The sequence below is a fragment of the Oreochromis niloticus genome, linkage group LG3 (assembly GCF_001858045.2).
Source record: "Oreochromis niloticus isolate F11D_XX linkage group LG3, O_niloticus_UMD_NMBU, whole genome shotgun sequence".
Lineage (NCBI taxonomy): Eukaryota > Metazoa > Chordata > Actinopteri > Cichliformes > Cichlidae > Oreochromis > Oreochromis niloticus.
This window is the reverse complement of record NC_031967.2, coordinates 4,618,168-4,630,791: the sequence shown is the minus strand read 5'-3', so window position 1 is coordinate 4,630,791 and position 12,624 is coordinate 4,618,168.

The window sequence follows — 12,624 nt, the reverse complement described above, 5'->3', positions numbered from 1 at the left end:
CTCTAAACACCCTGTAAAAAGAAACTTGAGATGAGCATGAACGTACTGTCAAGCACATATGCATGCAGTTTGAACTTTGGTGGCCATACTACTAAATTTTATTTTGCTACAAAGTCACTGACCCATTTAAAGCACTTTCAGACTTGACAGGTGAGTCTATACATGGAATTTTATGTCCCAGTCTCCATTCACATAGAGAATTATAACTCTATAATGCAACACAATGGTGACCTTTCCAGGGTGTACCCCACCTTTTCACTCAGTCACAGCTGGGATAGGGTCCAGCACAACCACGACTCTGAGATGGACAAGCAGAAGAGATTCAGTTCACAACAACAATTGCCTCAAGAGACTTTATATTGTAAGGTTAATTTTTCATGTATTCACATAGGCTCCTAACTGATTTTTTGATAGGTCTCATCTATTTTGTTGACCCTCATTCTTGCCCCTCTTCCATCTTTCTTCCTTTCCAAAGTTTGATAGAGGCGACACGATGAGTGTGTTTGTCAGGCGCCTATTTGGGTTAAGGCTTTAGTCCTTATGAATAATCATGATGAGCCCTCAGCCTTGGGGATAGTGCAGCAGACAGACTGTTTGTTTACCAGTGATGTTGCAGCAACTCGCCTCTAAACCCAATGTGCTAAAATAGCAGAAAAAAGAATTGGAGGCGGCTGATGGTAGTCAGGCACAAATGAGGGGCTTAGGCACTGAAGGAGAGCATGAACACAAGGGCACAGAGGAAAATAAACCTCACTTCAAAGTTGCTCGTACTGGAAGAAAGGTCGAGAGCCGGTGGGTGGATACAGATTGAAAGTTTGTTGTTTTTTTGTTTTTTGCGCAAACTGGAAGACAACATATTCAAGGTTGTTCAATTATTCATGTGTGGGGATTCACTCCAAGCCCTTTTACTTCTCATCCAACAAGACTAACAAGACCTTCACAGTATTATCAAGGGGAAGTTTGTTTACACAGATCAGATCGAGGGCAGGAAAATAGTTCGCTTGGGTCAGATGATTGCCACAGTTTGATGGGCACAGTGTGCAGGCCACCAGCAGGGGGCATTCAAGTACATATTTTAATGAATGGCCTAGGAGCAGTTTGCTGATATGAGAATCAGCGAGGAGAGTGCATGCTATGCACAACAAAGCCTGGAGGGACTCTTTCACAGTGTTAGTGACACTTGCAGGACAGCCGGATTCCCAGAGGAGCACTTTCATTCTTTTTTTTTGGTATTTCTCTGAGAGCAGCTCATACAGTCGTGCAGTAACGCTGAACGTGCACAAAGAGGGAGAGGGACCCTGTCAACAGCACTATTTGTACAGCCCATCACTTTGTGTAATGGAGAGGGAGAGTGCTCTGATGCTGCATAACTGCTAAATGCAAAACTTCAGTGAAATGAAAAGAATTTGTTCTCAGAAGATCCTGGGGTCTTTAAGCTTAGTAATGTACTAGCAGTGAATTGCATCACCCACTTAAATTCTCATAACTACAAGTTTCAAACTAGGGATTTGCTGAATTAGGCAGTAATAAGAGATGTCTTAGTTTGTAAAGCCTTCAGTAATGTACAAATCCGTTACAAAGCAGAAAGCATTCATTGATGTAAATAGGGTGTTTCAGTATAAGTTACATTATAATGTTTAATTTCATGCTTTTGGTAGCAGGCAAAAAATATCACTACAAAGCTGATGCACCTTATTATACTCTCTCCGGTAGCGTGTGTTTAGCCCTGTTTACCGGTCATAGTCTCTATGTTCCTCTTTTCTCTCCTGATCAACCACAATAGTCACGGTAGATAGTAGGCCCTCCCTGAGCCTGTTTCCACTTAAGGTCTTTTGCTTTTAGAAGGGAGTTCTTCCTCCCCACTGTTCAATTTATTCAGTTTTATTTAAACTGTATCATTTTACAAGAGTCACCTCAAGGCACGGCTGTGCAGAGATGTTTGAGGGGGCAGGTGCTCAAAGTTAAAAGGGGGACATAGAACCAGGCTGAATAACAACAACCCACATTCATCAAGAATCTAATATGGAATCGCAGACATTGAAAAGTCCATAGGAGAGATTAAAGAAGTGTCATGAGATAATAATAAAATGCAAAGATTGGTGACAATACTTGGAACCATAAGGCAACCAATTAAAAAAAAACAGTGGGAAATAAACTAGAACCAGAAGGGCAAAAGAAAGGTCTTGTCATGGTACTGTAAGAATGTAACAAAAAAATCTATACACATAAAACACACACACACACATGCACATACAGTGACATTTTATGCCTTCTCCAGAATACTATATATATACTATGGCCACACGTTTGCATCATGGTGCTGATCCAGAACCCTTCCTTTATTGTTTATAAGGGAGGATTCCCTTATAAACAACAAAGGAAGGATTCTCGGGAAGGGAAGGGATTGGTCCTGTTTTTGAGGTCTGGCCTCTTGGTTAATATTACTGATTGTTGGTTTCAGCTTAGTTTTATTGTTGCTTTAATGTTTGGAGCTTCAATTTTTGTGTCTTAGCTTTAGGTTCCTGCCTTGGGTTTACTAATCTTGTGACACATTTCACTTCAGTGATATCTTGTTTTCCGTATTTACTTTATTGTCAGTATTGCCTCCTGAGTGTATTGTGTTTATCTTGAGTTTTCTTGTCTCTGTGTTTTGTTAGTGCCTTTTGGATTGTTTCTTGATTTACTCTGATAGTTTTTTCAGTCATCTTGTTTTAGTTGTGACTTCCTGATTGTCTGTCTGTCTTCAATGTTTTTTAACCTGCATCTCCTTCCCCCCCTGTGTCTCATTTTCAATCAGTTTCCTGTGTATAAATAGTCCTGTCACCTCTTTGTCACATTCTCTGTATTGTTCTGTATATGCTGGGTTTCAGTTACTCATTCAACAAAACACTGAATGGTAACATTAACCAAGTCTGCTGTAAGTGAAATAAGAGATTTCTCTTTCTGGAATCCCATCTGTTTTATAATTTCTGGTGATTGACATCGTTTTTATTGTCTTTGCTGATTTTTTGTCTCAAATAAAATAATAAAAATGCAAATAAGGTAAAATTAGGTTAAAATGTACAGAAAACATCAGTTAAAGTAGGAATACTATGTTATTTAGTGCCTTCACCAATGAACCAAGTTGCAAATTACATCCCTGTTTGTCTGGACTCATTAATATATCAGTTAGTTATGTGGAGCTGGCTGAATGCCCAGTGTAGTTTGGTTTAGAAATTACCCCTTGACATTTATTTGGCTTAAAATGATGATCATTGAGTTATTATTGGTAGTAAATGTGATATATCACATTTAAAATATTGACTACCTTAAAATAATTTCTCACCTGTGGAATGTTAGTCTGCTAAGTTGTGTCTGTTCAACTTCCTGCTTTGTTCTTGAGGCAGTGAACAGTTGAAGTGTTGGCTTCATTTTTCATGTGTGAAGAGGGTGAACACAGCGGTGGAGGGTGGACAATTTCCAAATCAAAGCTTTGTGGCCATCAGACAAACACTTCAGTGTCACAACAACAACAAAACTACTGCAGCAGAACACTGTAAGAATCACTCAAAAGGAACAGAAGCACAAACATTTCAGTGTTTGTCCCTGTTGAGGCATTAATTTGAAAACACCTATTAGCCACTTGAACTTTTAAAATGGCCACAATTTTCCAAGATTTCAGTCCAGCCTAGAAAACAACTGTTTCATCACAGAATTTCAGGTTTTGCTCTTGATTTCTATATTTTTGACAAACAGCGAGCCAAACATATTCAGAGCTAACTTTTTATTTTTGACAGTATTCTGATTAGTATACTTGAATAAGAATATATCATCGGCTGGTCATGAAATATTTATACTGTAACAAAAACTAGCCTCGATGTTCTTTCAGCCTGCTAGCTTTGCTAACAAATCGACTGTTGGTGTTCCAGCTCTGACTTACAGCCATTTGACTCAGTCATGTCATGGCTGCAGAGCTGGAGACAGTAGGCTGCTCTGCTAGCTACCTTGTTGAAATGTTGAAAGTCAAATTAAACAAAAGAAATGATTGTTAGTGGAAGTTACATTATCCATTAGCCTCTTCCCACAGTTAAGCCTAGAACAGTGGCAGTTATGTGGCTTTATATTTAATAGTTATTATCTGCTCCACTCACCACACTCTTGTGTCTTTTCTCCTCTGTTAACTTTCACAAACATAACTCCTCTTCACTTTCACCTGAATGACTTTGTTGTTCTCATTAGGTTTGCTTAAAGAGAATCATACATACCACTTGTAATAGGAGTGAGAGTCGTAAGAAGGAACCCCCTCGGCTGTGCTTTTAAAAATTTTAAGGCCTCAGGGCCCCCTGCTGGTCTTGGGCCCCGAGTGGTTGTATGACTTGCTTGGCAGCAAGTGGCACCTCTGACTCTATGCCAGGATCTAACATACTGTGGAATTTATAATGCACTTTTCTACCTTTACTTAGGGCAATTTTTAGACCACCATCGATTCAAACTACAGCCCCATGCCCCTGTTTGAAAAGGATTTCTAACAAAAAAAGTTTGTATATGTTACATTATGTTGCAAAAACATTGTCATACATGTGTGATTTGAAACTAAATTTTATATCATTTTTGTCTTACTTTTGTATGATTAATTAGGAGGAGGCTTCAAGATAGGTCCACTAGACATTTTGGCTCCTACTGCACTGTGTTATTTATTATCTTTGACATTTTTTGTGTATTTTTACATTGTGCAAATTAATAAGTTTAAAACTGAAGTTACACAATAGCAAACCTTATCTTCTTTATCTCAGAAAATTATATCTTCTTAGGGGATCCTGAAAATAGTAGCCATCATCAATTTTCAAAATGGCTAATCTGTTTACAACTGTTTATAACTTTTATAGTTCATATTTCATATTTCTGTATAGTCTTCATATTTATATCCTGTTCATAGCCTGTACATAGCTTGTACACTCACTACAGCCTGTACATACCTATAGTTATAGGATATTCATAACATACCTTCATACTGTGTACATTGTAACATACCTATAATAGACCCATTTTGTAATATATCTATATATCTATATTATTGCTAATATATATTTTCTAATATATCTATATTATTGCTAAGCACTTTCTGGATGGATGCAAACTGCATTTCGTTGCCTTGTACTTGTGTCATGTACAATGACAATAAAGTTGAATTCTATTCTATTCTATTCTATTCTATTCTAATGAGTAATGGACAGGTCACCAATCTGTCCCAGGCAGTCTTTCCCACTTATGTAATTTCATGATGCAATATGTTGTTGTATGTATACATCTGGATAGACATCTCGCTGAAAACCTTATGTATTTAATAATATATTTGTGCTGCTTGATTTCTTGATATGACAGTGCATTATTGCCTCTCATCTCCACACACAAGCATACCAGCCGGTGCACACTATCCACACTAACACACACACATAAATGCTTTTCATCCCTTTTCTTTGTCCCACCTTTCCTCTGACAACAATTAAGACATTTGCCTTGCACAGTAAACAAATCACACACAATTAGCGTTGTTACAGCAGGGTGCATTTCAGTAGCATGGTGGTGTGTGTGTGTGCGCGTGTGGTGGAGAGGGGAGGAGGGGTTACAGGGATGCTTTTGTGTCTGTGTAGCTCTCCTGAAAATAAAAGCCCAGGGGAAGGGTGGGTTTGACTGAGTGGGAGTTGTGGGTAGGAAGGCCGGTGGAAAGTGGCCAAGCTCTCTGGGGAAATCTGACAAATGGAAATGTGAGAATTCCCAAAGCAAAAATTGACATCAAGCACTGGCAGAATAAAGCTGCTCCAATGTGTTTATTGCTGCAGTGAAGAGTTTTTAACATGCTTTACAGTGATGGAGCTGGAGGACATTTATCGTTATATGGCAATAGAACTTATTCTTATTGTGGAATTATATGGTGCTGTTGTGACCTAAACACTGTGTTACAGGCCTTTTATCATTACAAATGATTTAGCAATAACATACAGAATAGTCTAAAAGAAGGGTTGCATTGTTTTTCTAACAAGGTACCAGTTGAAAAGGTTTATAAGAGGAAGCTTAGCCCTAATTAATTGTTGATAAATCACCTACTATCCCTTTAACATCCATTAAAATCATTTGTAAGCTATCAGTGTAAAAGGGATACCATGAGACTAATAAATGACCAGGAACTCTTCCGGCTGGGCCACTTGGTGATCCTTGGCCAGCGTGATCACTTCCTCAAGGCTCACAAAGCCACATCCAGACTTATTGTGTTGTCTCTCTGAGAAGACCCTCCACAAATTGTTCGAGGACCGCCAGCACCTGCCTTTTTTCTCCATTGGGCTGAAACCACCTTGCCACACATAATGGAGACGTTGGGCAAACGTGAAGGGCTGTTTCTCAGAGGAGAGGCCCAGCTGGTACACAATGGCTCTGAACACATCAAGCCTGTTCAGCCTGTGGCCTAGAGTGTCCTGGTGCCACGTGCACTTATGGACAGCCTTGTGTTTTAACATGGTGTTTGTTATGGATAAAGTGTGGTTTGCACAGACGTCCAATAGCAGGACACCACTTGGGTTCAGATGAGGCAGACTGTTCTTTGCCATCACATCGCTCCAGGTTACACTGTTGTTCCCCACGTAAGTGCTGAAGTCTCCCAGCAGCATGATGTAGTCACCAACTAGAGTACCCTCGAGCACTGCACCCAGCTACTCCAAGAACACTGTTATTAAGTGAGATTTTAATTAAACTTCCAAACCATTTGTCTGAAGTGAAGGGAAGTCCGACCCTTTTCAAACATTTGGCTCTTTTGGCTCAACTCCCTTGCAGCCTTCTATTTTAGGCTAATTTAGCAAATATGAATGGTTTGTATGTTGGGAAGCATTTTTTTTATTTCAGTGCTTTTATAAAAGCCTTATTTGTATGCACAGAGCACTCAAGGCACTTTATACAACATGCCCCAGGCCCCTCATACATGGGGTTTAAGGCCTAGATAAAAAGTGATAAGCAAAGTTACCAAATTTCCACGTGACTCAAATCAGCAACAAATTCACTTAGAAAGAAGTCAAAAGGATGTTTATCAAAAAATGATACAAAATAGAAGTTATATGTACCTTGCTAATAATTTTAAGCTTTAATATTGGTATAAGTCTTCAAACCAGTCAGATTCCATTAGACATACAGTTCTGTTAATAAGAGGAACATATACTGTCCTCATAGATAGCGCCACTCTGATTAGTCCATCATCCTTGAAGGTTTAATGTAGGTCAGTGTGATTGCTCGGAGAATTAAACCATCCTGTGATGAAGCTTAGCACATCATTCATCAGAACTCAGCTTCAGCATAACAACATAACACAGAGCTTCTCAAATGGGTCAGCACAGGGGAAAAAAAGGAAAAACTGTATGTTAAATAATGCAGTCTGATTTGCCTGAAAACGTCATTATCCAACATGAAAAACACCCTGCACACACATATTCACAGAGTTCTAATCAGTCAATCTTGCAAGTGGATTTTCCACCTGTTGTACTTATTATCTGTTAACGTTACACCCTAAAATCTTGCTTTCCCTGTTTGCTATTTGCTGCTGAGGTTTCTGCAATAATGTACGACTTGGTGTATTCAGTGTGAGTATACATAGTACAGCCCAAGATGTAAACGCGACTATGCATGGCTGCATTAACATGAAAACACTCATGTATATTCATCTAGTACAAGCATTCCTGTTCATGCACTAGTGGCGCCAACGAACATGGAGGCATTCGATCCACAAGGTAGGGTGAGTTATCAACCTCGCTGCTTTTAATCTATGATGACAGAGTGTGACTGCACGAGGTGGAGGGGGGACACAGTCTTGTGTGGTCCTTAATAGATGGTCACGCCTTTTAGACCATGCAAGATGAGATATGAAATACTTAGTGGGTGACTGCTGCTGTGTGAGTGTGTTGAAAAAGGTGTGTGTGAGTGTATTTCCATTTATATGTGCTTTAAGTTCCCTGAACTGAGATAATTACTTCTCAGGAGTTCAGTAAGATCAATTGCCCTGTGCTTCATTATTAACGTGACTCGGAAGTTTGACATTCACCAGATCAAAATGTGTGTATGTGCTTCACTATAGGGACTAGAAATGTTTAAATGTTAATATAGACATTTTCATAATTGTCTACGTTTTTAACTTTCACTTTATCTGTTTTTAATTTCAGCTGAATGAATTTAACATTAAGGCTGCACTAATCACTTTTTCTAAAAGTTATATTCAAGTCAGAAAAGTAGCTGTAACATGAAAATCATCTAGTGACCGATTGTTAAAGAGTTCCCGAAACTCTGCAGTTTGCTTTGCTTTCATGGCACAAACGGCAAATTTTTAAGGAGGTTCTGATTCCTGTCTTTTTTCTCCTTTCATGTCATCTTATTAAAAGAAATCCATTTAAAGTGACAGAAGGCAAAATCATTACAGAACTGCAGCCAAATCAAAGAAGAACAGGACTCTATGGTAAGGTCTGCATCAGATTGCTAAGGACTGGACTACTGTAATTCGTTATTATCAGGATGTCCTGGAAACTCCTCGAAGAGCCTTCAGCTAATCCAAAGTGCTGCAGCACCTATATTGGATTCTCTTCATTGACTCACTGTTAAGTCCAGAAGCCTTCTCATCCCAAACAAGGTCTTAAATTGTCAGGCCCCATCATATAGTACTATATTACCCCATTAGAGCACTTCGCTTTCAGACTGCAGGCTTACTTGTGGTTTCTATTTCAAAGTAGAATGGGAGGCATGGCCTTCAGCTTTCAGGCATCTTTTCCATGGAAGCAGCTCCCAGCCTGGATTCTGTACACAGACATCCTCTCTACTTTTAAGATTAGGCTCAAAACTTTCCTTTTTGATAAAGCATATAGTTAGGATTGGATCAAATGGCCCTGAATTCTCCCTTTATCCTCCCTCGCTTGGCTGTTAGGGGCTTCCCATGATGCACCGAGGGTTTCTTTTCCACTGTTTATTGTTTATTTACCACTCTGCATTTAATCATTCATTCATTATTTTTCTGGCTCTCTTTCACAGCTTGTCTTCGTCCTGTCTTACTGCTCTTACCCAAACAGGTGGCAGCAGATGGCTGTCCCTCCCAGAGACTGGTTCTTCCTGTTAAAAGGTAGTTTTTCCTTCCCAGTGTTGCCCAAACGTTTGCTCAGAGGAGGTCATATGATTGTTGGCCACTCTGTTTTCTTTTTATTATTGAGTCTTTACAATATAAAACACCTTGAGGCAACTGTAGTTTTTCATTTAACACTACATAAATAAAAACTGATGATGATGATAACTGAAACAACTTAAAAATGAGCAAAATGCTGATGAGTACTTAATGATGGCTCATCGACTTAAATCAAACTAGTGATATTACTATGATATTCAAAGCTAAAGAGCTCTGCTCCAAACAGAATGTAGTTACTAGATAAAGACTTGAATATGTTTGTTTCTTTTAGGGGACAGAAACCTGCCCCTCAAAGAAAGATGCAGGTTTTAGTGACCCGTGAACAGCATCACTGTTGAAAAGGTGATCTTAGTTGATTATTTACATGTCTGTTGTTACTGATGTTTGGGAATAAATGGAGAGAGTGGTGTTATTCTAAATGAGGACAACACCAAAAATGAGATCTGAGATCGGCTGCCTGAGTGGCAGAACGGGAGCACACAGTTTGAATATTTGATGGTTTTGAGGGCAGGAGGTGCATCAGCATTACACCAAACACATTTTTTACATTATCACAGTACCAAACAGATTCTGGGTACACGACACTCCCTTCTCTGACTTTTATAGTTTCACTTTTTCTACACCCGCCTTGAAAATCCACAAGCTTTTTCACAAGTCAAAGCCCTAGTGGGCAAAGTTGAATAACTGCCTCTGAGCAAGTATTGCAGGACAGCTATGGGAGGGGCTCAGAATCAAGGATTTTCCAGTATCCTCCGCTTTATTTATTAGCAACTATTTTTACTTATTTAGTCATTTTAACAAAATAATTCAGAAGACAACATTGTAAATAATACATGCCTGGATAATGATGAATAATTTACTCAGCATTAATAATATGTTTCAACATGAAAACCTTACCTCAGTGTGATGTGTTACGAATTCACGGATCATAACAAAGTCGTGTTGTTGAGTTGATGTGGCAGGACTTTGAATTAAAAATTTACTTGTGATCTAAGAAACAAACTTGTAGGCGGCCTTACTTCATTAACACGCGCACACACACACACACACACACACACACACACACACACACACACACACACACACACACACACACACACACACGGATAGGAGTGGGTGACAGTGTGCCCCCTCCATGACCTCTAATGTCAGCATACTGCCTGCAACTGCACCCCCTAAAGTGGAGCGTAAGCTTAAATATTTCACAGTACTGTGGAAATATGTGTGTGTGTGTGTGTGTGTGTGTGTGAGAGAGAGAGAGAGAGAGAGAGAGAGAGAGAAAGAGAGAGTAGGTAAGGTGGCAAGAATACAGATCACAGCCTGCAGATGACCTGACTCCATATGACAGGCCCAATATGAAAGCCAGTGAATGTGGAAATAAAATAAAATATGTGAATTGCAAATTTGAACTTACCTGGAGAAACTACACAAAAAGTTTTGTTTTTGAGTCCTAGTGAGTTACTCCACTCAGAACTTCCTCTACCACCATATATTAGAAACTTCCTATGGAGCCCCAGCAGGAATTTTTTTGTAAAAAAATATTATAGACACAGGGAAAACTAATAAATAAAGGAATATCTCTTTGCGGTTGTTTGCTTCACATATTAACAGTTCATACAATCTACTTTAAACCAGGTGACCACTGTCGGGTCCCTAATATCACTGGCTTGAGGCATGTTGGCCCTTTTTAGGATTGTCATTGTTATTCTCTCAGTTCAGATCACATACTGAATACAAAGAGAAAAATAAAAAACATGCACTGATTTAAATTCAGACTGACCTCAGGCCATCTTCTCATGCACTTAATGACTGTTTTTTTCTTTCAGTTTAAGTCCAGGTTTGCCTCTTGTACTTGTGCTTCTGTTATGGCCATGGGCCTCCTCCAGTGTGTCAGAACTTTATTTCCTGTATTTATATTTCATTTTCTTGACCCGGACAAAACTGCAACGAGGCAAATCTGGCGCACTAACAAGAATGAGGTGGTTCATTTCCTGATTGTCCCTCAGACCGCTCAGGACCGGCACCCTTGTAACTAAAGCTAAATTAGTACTGACTGTTATAAAAAACTAAATTTAAAAAATATCTTGATGATCAAAGTTTCAAAGGAGAGCAAAGTCTTCAGATCATCAACTAACAACTAATAACAGGCTAATGGTAATTTATGCTGTCTACAGGTCTGTAATGGCACAGCATTAAAACTGGCTTGACCTACTGCTGATACTCCAAAAAGCAGGCTATGTTTTCAGGATTTACCCTGAATAGAATAGAATTGCTCTTTATAGTCAATGTACAATGACTCTGTGGGTACTTTACTGTGGGTAAAATATAAATAGTAGACACCAAGAATAAAGGATAAATATATACAATCAAGAGAGACATATACAAAACAAGAGGAATATAGAGAAATAAGAGAAAGGTGCACATTAGAGAACAAAATAGTTGCAAAGTTCTTTGGAAGTAGTGCAAAGAAAGGACTTGGTCTGAATAGAGTGTGAGTGGCCTGAGTGATGCCGGTTACTCAGACCATGGCTCAGATTGGTGAGGTGGGTGGGCAGGGGTGGGGTATGGGTTGATAGTGTTTTTTGACAGTTTGAAAGGACCAGGGGAAGAAGCTGTTTGTGAGTCTGGAGGTGTGAGACCTAAATGACCTGAGGTACTGACCAGAGGGCAACGGGTCAAACAGGTGGGCGGGGTGCAAGGTCACCTGTGATGGCTTTGGTTTCCCTGAGACAGGAGGAGCTGACGGTGGCCTCCAGGGGTGGCAGAGGGCAGCCAATTATTTTTGGGGCCACAGCCTTCCTGTTCTGAGTCGTGGCCCCTGCGTACCAAATACCCAGCCAGTAGGGGAGCACGCTCTCCACTGAGGAGCAGCAGAAGGTGAGCAGCAGCTTCTGGTTCAGGTTATTCTTCCTCAGGGCATGGAGGGAGTGCAGCTGTTGGGCCTTCTTTACCTGGGTGTTGGTGTTGTAGGTCCACACGTGGAGATGTGGGTGCCCAGAAACCTGAAGATGGACACAGATTCCAATCATTCACCCAGTAATGAGAAGGGAGTGGGCCTGTCTGTGTCTCCTGAAAACCATTATGAGTTCTTTTTTTTTAAGGATGTTCAGCTAGCGATTCAGACTGATTGAGACCACTTAGCGAGGAAGCCTTTGATTCAGGAGCAGGTGGCAGGGGGGATCTGAAGGTGCCAGTTTGGTGGTGAGGATTACCACCAAATTGTGATTGTGATTGTGATTAAGGTGTTGAACTGAGCTGTAGTCCACAAAGAGCATCCTCATGTAGCTCACTCTTTCTCCAGGTGGCTCAGTGATCTGTGAAACTTATGATCATGCTATTAATACCCTATTCATAGCTTAAAAAATGTTGACCTTCTGTTCTCTTACCAACAAATAAATAGCCAACACACAGGCTATCATCATTAGCACTGAAGGAGCAGTGTG